At 40.0% G+C, this 9,161-nt stretch overlaps 1 long non-coding RNA gene across 1 annotated transcript; it reads left to right on the plus strand.

Annotated features, from left to right (window-relative positions):
- Positions 1–323: 323 nt before the first annotated feature.
- Positions 324–4,326, plus strand: LOC122941621. The gene is made up of 2 exons (XR_006390472.1): positions 324–716; positions 4,060–4,326. It is a non-coding gene; the product is annotated as an uncharacterized LOC122941621 (long non-coding RNA).
- Positions 4,327–9,161: the final 4,835 nt, after the last annotated feature.

Consider the following 9,161-nt stretch of genomic DNA (forward strand, 5'->3'; position numbering starts at 1 on the left):
CAAGGGAGATGCTGTCAGTTTATTCATAAGTTTCTATGGCACAAGGAAGAGCTGTAAGAAAAGATGTTCTAGAACTGGGGAATACAAGTGTTTACTAAAACAAACATGTCAGAAGAGGTAACAGATCCACTTTAAGAATACATTCTCACACATCGTGTTTGCCTAAGGAGTCCCTGGCTAAATGGATGTGCAAGCAGGTTGCAATGACATTGGATTAATCTGCAGCTTTTTAATGTAGAATCCACAGCAAAAATTTCTCTGCAGCTTGTGAATGGGGTATAAAGTGCCTGATTCATTTGCATTACCAACAGAAAGTCAGTGGATTAAGGCACAAACTCTGCACCTAAACCCTGACGGAGTCTCGAACATGTGAAAAAGGCCCTGTCCTGAAAAAAAGCTTACAATCTAATCGTAATTCAGAAATATTACCGGAATTAGATGAAGTCACAGCTGTGGTCTCCTTTTGTAAACAAAGATGAATGTGAGAGGAGGAGGAGTGTGACAGAAGGAGCAGCTGCAGCTCCCTCCCCTTGTGACCACTTTCTTCCAGCCCCCACCACCATCAGCTTCTACCTCTGCATCCCAAGGCCTCAAAGATGCTGGACGTTTTCATCCTAATGTTTTTTGCCATCATTGGCCTAGTCCTTTTATCATACATCATCTATATATTGTGAGGATCATGCTAACCATAGGGCAGATCAAGTCCTTGTCTGCAGGTGAGTCTGCTGCATACAAACCCTCCTGTTATGATTGAGGTGAATAACAGCTTAGATCCTTATTCTCATACTGTGTCTGGTGTGTGTCTCCTTACATAACCTTCAGTGACTTGATCCTTGCCTATCCTGTGCTTTTATATATATATATATATATATATATATATATAATATGTGTGTGTGTATGTATATATATATATATATATATATATATATATCTGTATATATATATAGTAATGCCATTTATGCATGGCACATGTTTCTCTGTAGAATAGGAAGTGTGACTCCCTGCTATAAACATTCAGTCTGAATGTCATCACCTTATCATTTTTAAAGGGACAATGTGATGGCTGAGTCTGTTCCAAATAAGTACATATGTGCGAAAATAGCCATAGCCTACAGATAAAGAGCACATAGGCCCACAATGTAAAGCCTCATTCACAAGTCAGTGTTCCACGTACGTGTGCTGTACATGTTCTCCACTGACAGCACACGTCCCCATTCATTTTAATGTGTATATTTACACATCATACTCTTATTTTGTCTGTGTTCACAGATCCATCACATCCATTATAGTCTATGGGTCCGTGAAAACCACGGATGCAGCATGGATGTTATCCATGTTTCACGTATCATTAGGAAGAGATGCTGTAAAAATTATTTTTCAGCTCTGCAGTGTCAGTGAAACACGGATCCATCACTGACCACCTTTTCACAGATTTAAGCATAGACACAGATGTGTGAATGAGGCTTAACACTGATACAAGGGGAAATCAGAGCCCTTCTAGTGTATAGTTAGTTCTGCTATACTTGTACACCCCATCAGGGCATGTTGTTGCAAGATATCTAGTATTGAGAAACAGGTCTCCATAAAGAAGTGTCTCAATTCTCTGGTCCATGTGACAATTCCACTATTAAGTTTCCATCTGGCAGTGTCGTCATTTATTATTGCATAAAATTGGGAAAAATATGCAATTCTGCCACAGTTTTATTGTTTCTATGGAGATCCCTGTATGGTAAAACTGACCTGTTCCTTACATTCTCTGGGTCAGTACGATTACATCAATATCATAGTTATGTAGTTTTTCTTATTTTAATGCAAAAAAAAAAATATTCATTGCCATAGTCTGACTCCTGTAACTTTTTTATAGTTAAGTCTATGGAGTTGTGTGAGGGCTCATTTTTTTACAGGGCGATCTGTAGTTTTTATTGATACCATTTTGCTAACTTTTTATTCAATTCTGCGGGGGAGGGGAAGGAAAAATGGTGAATCTGCCATTGTGATTTGTTTTCTGTTACTTTGTTTACTGTATGGGATAAAAACATTTATGTTTTAATAGTTCGGGCATTTTGGGAAACACGTCAGGTGAACAGTAGCGTTTATCAACTGCTATTTCAATAGCACTATGTCCTAATGTAAAATAATCAACAAGGGTTCCGGAGCCTAGTTGTTAGAATATGTGGTACATATAGATAGTGAGGCTGTCAAGCAGTGAGCCTCTGACAACACAGACAAATAGGATAAAGATGCTTATACTGTAAGTTTTAATGTACTTGGTTTCTTCTTTCTACATTGCAATGATATACAGAGCTCCTCAGAGACCCATACTATCGCAGACAATGAACAGCTCCCCTGATTGCTGCATGGGGGAGCTGTTCGGGCCTCGAGAGCACAGCACTTTCTGGGAGGGCCACCTCAGATGCCGTGGTCACAATTGACCATGGCATCTGGGGTTAAATGCCTGCGATCACCGTTATTGGCAATCGCAGACATAAGCCCCAGATGTCTGCTGTTTTAAACAGTAGAAACCTGGCGGCTATGGCTCGCTGTTAAAGGGGTTGTTTAGGATTTTCACTTTTTAAATGTCAGCAACATGCTTCTGTACCTGTGTCTGTAAACTTCAAGGTGAATGGGGTTACATGCACCGCTGAAACCAATAAGTGGCCTAAGAGGTGACGTGTCACGTGGCGCTTAGGGAAACATCACTTCTGAGGACAGTCATTGACAGTGGCACACGTGACCCTTTCATGTGTAGGACCTTACAGAGAAAAAAAAATGCAAGACAACCCCTTAAACAGCACTCTGCCTGACAGTAATCAGAAGGGGTTATATTCTCATCAGAATCTCTAAGCAATCTTAGACGTAATGTACAATTTTTTTAAAAAAATGGTATAGATCTCCTTTGTCACAACAAGTAAGAGGTGCACAAAGTGTCCAACATAAATACAACTCCCTACTGCCTTACTAGTAACAGTATATAAGGCCGAAAAAATACACTTGTCCATCCAGTTCGGCCTGTTATCCTGCAAGTTGATCCAGAGGAAGGCACTGTAATTGAAATCTATATTAAAGGGAACCTGTCACCTGGATTTTGTGTATAGAGTTGAGGACATGGGCTGCTAGATGGCCGCTAGCACATCCGCAATACCCAGTCCCCATAGCTCTGTGTGCTTTTATTGTGTAAAAAAAACGATTTGAAACATATGCAAATTACCCTGAGATGAGTCCTGTATGTGAGATGAGTCAGGGACAGGACTCATCTCAGGTTTTTTTTTACACAATAAAAGTACACAATAAAAGCACACAATAAAAGCACACAGAGCTATGGGGACTGGGTATTGCGGATGTGCTAGCGGCCATCTAGCAACCCATGTCCTAAGCTCTATACCCAAAATCCCGGTGACAGGTTTCCTTTAACATATTTAAATGTTTATACAATAATTAGACCTTACACAGTAAACATGTGTTATGGAATCATGCTTCCAGAAAATACAGTAATTATTTTATTTTAACAGCAGGGGAATAATTAAAGGGTGTACATTAAATATAAGCAAAGTCTGCCTGTCACAAGAGCTCTCTCTAGTGATTAAACCTGCATTCTACCTCCTTGTCTGCCGCTTCATGTCTCAATAGAATCTGCTATTCTCTAAGCAGGGAATTAATTCAAGGCCAGCAACGGTCAACTAACAAAGCTGAAACCTATATGTCACATGGGCAGTCTGCTCTTATGGATTTTGGCGAGTACTGACATTCTGTTCCCTGCCACTCAGGCACTAATGTAGAGTTCTCCATCAGATATAGAGGCTTCACTGCTGTAACAGTCATGTTTATTGCATGTAAGGATCCCACAGCTAGGGCCTCTCTGTCCTTGATTTATACTTTTACTAAGGACCTATTAGGATTGTAGGATAGTATTGTAAAAAAAAAATCCAGTCCATGCACATGCCAAAGATTACAACACAATTTATATGTTAAAGGGAGAAACCTTTTGAAAACAACTTGCACAGCCCAATCAGCATGGCTACTGTGGAGCTTATAATTTATATCACCTATAATTTTTTTTAGGTAAATGGATGTGCCAACATCACCAAGACATACATGAAGCACCTTAATCCATTGTTTACCAGAGAAGTGTCTGGAAGGCAGCAAAACGATGGGAGTTGTGGTCTATGAAAAACCAAGATCATTAAGGTGTCCTTCACACAGATGAGTGTAAAGCAAGAGATGTCCAAGATGAAGCCACCACAAAAATTTCCAATTTTACTACATTTCATGGATCAATGACAATACACAATAAACACAACAGAAAATAAAGTTCAGGTTTTTCCTCATGCTATCTATAATTCCTAGAAGTATATAGAAAGAGAGCAAAATGCCGACTTTCCTATTAACTAGCTGAAGCTCTATCACAGATCATGTATTCATAGCATGTTTGTTAAGTATATACTTTCTTTCTGCCATTTTCACTTTTTTCACTTTGTTTCTCGGTGCAGTGTTGAAAAAATGATTCTCAAAACCCTCACTAAGATAACTGCCACTGACTGATATTATTACATATCTATCATAATTCTAAAATAATATTTTAAAAATTATGCAATAATATAATAATAATTATGGCTTTTAGTCTGAGTGAGTCAATGTTCCTTAAACCTAAATCCACACTACATATGGTACATTCAAGTGAATTTGGTTCATTGGCACTGTTTATTTCGGACCTGGTGCTTCAAGTAGGTTTGTCAACCCTTTTCATACAAGTTAAGAAAACTATAGCACTCCAAAAGTTCAGTCGTTTTATTATAATTCATGGCAAAGCAATGTGTGATGTTTTGGACAAATAGTGACCGTTTCCAAGCACTATTTGCCAGAGATAGAAGTGAGGTAGAAGATGATGGCACTGTGAATAGTGAAATTTCACAGTAATAGGCGCATATTATTGTGAAGTTTCACTATTCATAGCACCATTATCTTCTACTTCATTTAGCATGAAATTTGTAGTGCTATAGTCTTCTTACCTACAGGTGGTGCATGTTCATTCTATGAAGCATGTCAAGTCTATGTCATGGACACAAAGGGGGACATTTATCAAATCAGACATGTTAGTTTTGTGGCTTAAAAAAGTCACAAGTCATAGCGATTGCACTGTTTTCTGTGACATTTGGTAAATTTTGAGATCCTCCCCACTTTTCAAAATGAGCTAAAAGTGAGATTAGACCTGAATTATGGCACGTTTACTATGTCGCCACCTACGCCAGGCAAGCCCCTGATGTCTTTTTACATGTAAAACCACATTAGTCTCACTCCAAATATATTATTAAGGTGCACCATTTCATAAATTTGGTGCAGTCACACAAACCAAAGACAGACTTATAACACACAAAAACAATCGCAAATGATAAATGTCTCCCTTAAACTTTTAACAAACATGCCAACATGGTATTAATTTACATTTGGTCAGTACATGTTTGATCCCGCAGTCACAACTTTACTGAAAAACATTGTCAAACATGGTGTGCCTGACAGCTTAGATAATTAGCACAGGGACATCCGATCACTAGAAACATGCTGGGAAGGATAAGAGTGTAAGGCAGGGCATAATCAGGCTGCCCAGTGGTCGGTAAGAGGACTTGCAGGATTAGATATGAGGTAAAACACAAGGATCAGGTAACGGAGGGTAGGCAAAGCAGGGTATGCAGTACCCTAGGTCTGATGACAGGCTAGTTAGACAAGCAGGGGTTGGTTCTGGAGATCAAGCAGGATTATGATATGGTACAAAGAATACAAGAGAATGGCAAGTTGTGACACAACAGTAATGTTAAAGTACAAAAGCACAAACCAAGAATGCAAACACTAAAGTCAGAATAATATGCAGTCCTTTGTTCTTATTGGTCATGCACCAAGTCTAATTGTGACAGGAGGGAAGTAGAAATGGCACTGGGGCGTGGACTGGTATGTTACCCATCCCTTATGGCTTATCTGCCAATGTTAGTGAATCGCATTAACAATCTAATATGCATCAGGGAAGCCAAACAGTGCAGCCATCAGCCATTTTTCTCCAAAGAGACAAGTGGTACCAGAGTGACAGTCAGTGGCTTATCTTCTCTACCTATGGCCAGGGCTGTCTTTAACGCGGGGCAAAAGGGGCACCTGCCCGGGCCCAGTTGTTCCTGGGGGGCCCAAGGCAACTGCCTCTTGAGCCTCGCTGGCCACTGGAGGACCTTTCATGGGTCCATACTTTATTAACTAAGTAGCAGGACATGTAGGACATACATGGGGGATGTCCCTGCACTTACTATTCTTTCTGGGCGCTGCCCCGTTGCGCCTCTGTGGCCCCCGTTGCATTTTCCCCAATCAGCTTTTCTCCCTGGGCGTTCCTTCTCCCTGAGAAGCGCTGTCCAATCGCAGTGCAGAACATCACAGCCAGGGAGAAAAAAAACTCACCTTCTCCCTGACTGTGACGTTCTGCGCTGCGATTGGACAGCGCTACAGCCATGGAGAAGGTATGCCCAGGGAGAAAGGCTGATGTCTCCTCTCTGGTGTTCCGATGCTGTTACTTCGCATACAGCGCAGGAGAATGTAACTGGGGCCACAGTGGCGCAACGGAGTGGCGCCCAGAAATAGTAAGTGCAGGGACATCCCCCATGTATGCCCTACATGTCCTACTACTTAGTTAATAAAGTATGGACCGATAAATGTGGCAGCAACACTTGTGTTCTCCCTCTTGCCCAGGGTCCAATCAATATTAAAGACTGGCTGGCCTATGGCATTAAGAAAACATACCTGGCCAAACTCAGCCTGTTTATGGACCAGTCAGGGAAGCTGCCTTATGTTTGTGGGCAGATTTCATTTCCTAATCAACACTTTTGTGGTTGAATGTTACAAGCATATTGGAAAGTGTGGATGGAGGCTTTGATATCCGTAAAAGGAGGCCCAAATCTTTATAGCTGCCTGCAGCTTTATAATTCAATATTTAGCAAGTAGACATGGAAGTGATATTTAGAAGCATGCAAGAACGATGCCACAAAGACCACGTGGTCCGTCTACTCTGCCTTTATATGATTTCCTCATCAATTTTTTTCACAGGAGAGATATATGTTCATCCAAGTCAGGATTACATTTACTTACTGTAAGTTTCCTAGCATCTCCTGGAAGTTTGTTTCAAGTGTTTACTTTTTAAGTTTACTCTTTCAGTAAAATTATATTTTTTTACATTACTTCTGATCTTTCCCCTAACTAAATTCAGGCTTTGTCCTCATGTTGTCGCATTCACTTTCTCATTAAAATACTTCTGAGCCTTCTTTAAACTTTTCACATATTTAAAGGTTTCAATCATGTTGCACCCCCCCCCCTCCCTTATTTCCTAAAGGTTAAAAAGTTAAAGGGGTTGTGTCCCTTCAGCAATTAGCATTTATTATGTGTAGAAAGTTAATACAAGGCACTTACTAATGTAATGTCATTATCCATATTGCTTCATTTGTAGGCTAGATTCATTTTTCCATCACATTATACACCGCTCGTTTCCATGGTTACGACCGCCCTGCAATCCTTCAGCTGTGGTCGTGCTTGCACATTATAGACAAAAGTACCAGCCTATGTGAGCTCCCACCGTCCCGGCCACCAGAAAGGCCGGCTCTTTTCCCTATAGTGTGGAAGCATGGCCACCGCTCAAAGATTGCAGGGTGGTCGTAACCATGGAAATGAGCAGTGTATAATGTGAAGGAAAACTTAATCCAGCCAGCAAAGGAAGCAATATGGACACTTACAATACATTAGTAAGTGGCTTGTATTATCTTTCTCTATATGATAAATGCCACTTGCTGAAGTGAGACAATCCTTTTACGTTCTCAATTGGAGTTACACAATGGACAGTCATAGCTGTCATGTATTCAGTAATAAGAAGGCATTTCAATTATTATTTTTTTTTTTTTTAGAAACTCCCTACATTGCCCACTGAAGGCTGATGTACTGTATGTGAACACTGCAGTAGTGCCCAGGTCTGTATAAGCCACACCTACACACTGACAGTTTGTGACCACAGTGTGCAATGTACAATTGTTCTGTACATTGCACAAGGAGTAGCATGAGCAGAGCTTGCAGTGGTACTCGGTTCTAAGGGTGCATAAAAAAAAAACAAAAAAAACTTGAAATGCTCTTATTTATGAACATACATCTCAAAGAACCAACTTAAAGGGGTTGGAACAAGATTGACACCAAGCATCTATTCACCAGATGACAGGTGATAACATTATATGGGTCCAACCACTGGCACCCTCACAATCACAAGAATGAGTGGCCCATCTTCCCTGAATGAATAGAGCACTGGCTGCCGCTACATTCATCTCTAAGGACGTCATGGAGATAACCAAGTGTTGTACTATCTTGGTTACTATCTTCAGCAGTCCCATACAGACTTGAAGCACATGCTCGACTACCACTCCATTCAAATGTTGATTGGATCCCCACCAACTAGACATATCATCTTATGGGTAGGTATTAAGTGTCCATCTTGGTACAACCCCATTAAGACAGAGCATCTTCTAAGTTTAGTGAACTGCTTTGAAATAACTATTTTGCATTAATTAATATAAAAATTAATCCTAAATGATTTTACCAACTTTAGATTAGAACATTCATAGTTTTTATTTTGTCTTAATTAACAAGACATAAATCATACCTGAAAGTGACAATGCACCAGTGTGATATAAATACACATACATACACATAGCTATATATTACTATTCTTATTATTAAATGCAATCTGTTTGTCCTGCACAAATACTGTTCAGCAATCTAATATACAAGGATGCTGTCACGAAAGAGCAAAAGAGTCTATTATTGAGTTTCACTGAAATGCTTATGCTAACTAAAAAAGCAACCTGCAAACAAAACTCACCCACTCACTTCTAAAATTAGGAAATACTGACAGTCATAAGATCATTTTCCTTAAAGAAGAACTATGTGTTATTATTTAAAATGTTGGGGACACTATACGATAAAAGTTCTCACTATAATGAGGCTCTTAAAGGGCATCTGTCAGCAGATTTCTACCTATGACACTGGCTGACCTGTTACATGTGCGCTTGGCAGCTGAAGGCATCTGTGTTGGTCCCTTGTACATATGTGCCCGCATTGCTGAGAAAAATTATGCTTTAATATATGCAAATAAGCCT

Source organism: Bufo gargarizans, chromosome 6, assembly GCF_014858855.1.
Source record: "Bufo gargarizans isolate SCDJY-AF-19 chromosome 6, ASM1485885v1, whole genome shotgun sequence".
NCBI classification, from domain to species: domain Eukaryota; kingdom Metazoa; phylum Chordata; class Amphibia; order Anura; family Bufonidae; genus Bufo; species Bufo gargarizans.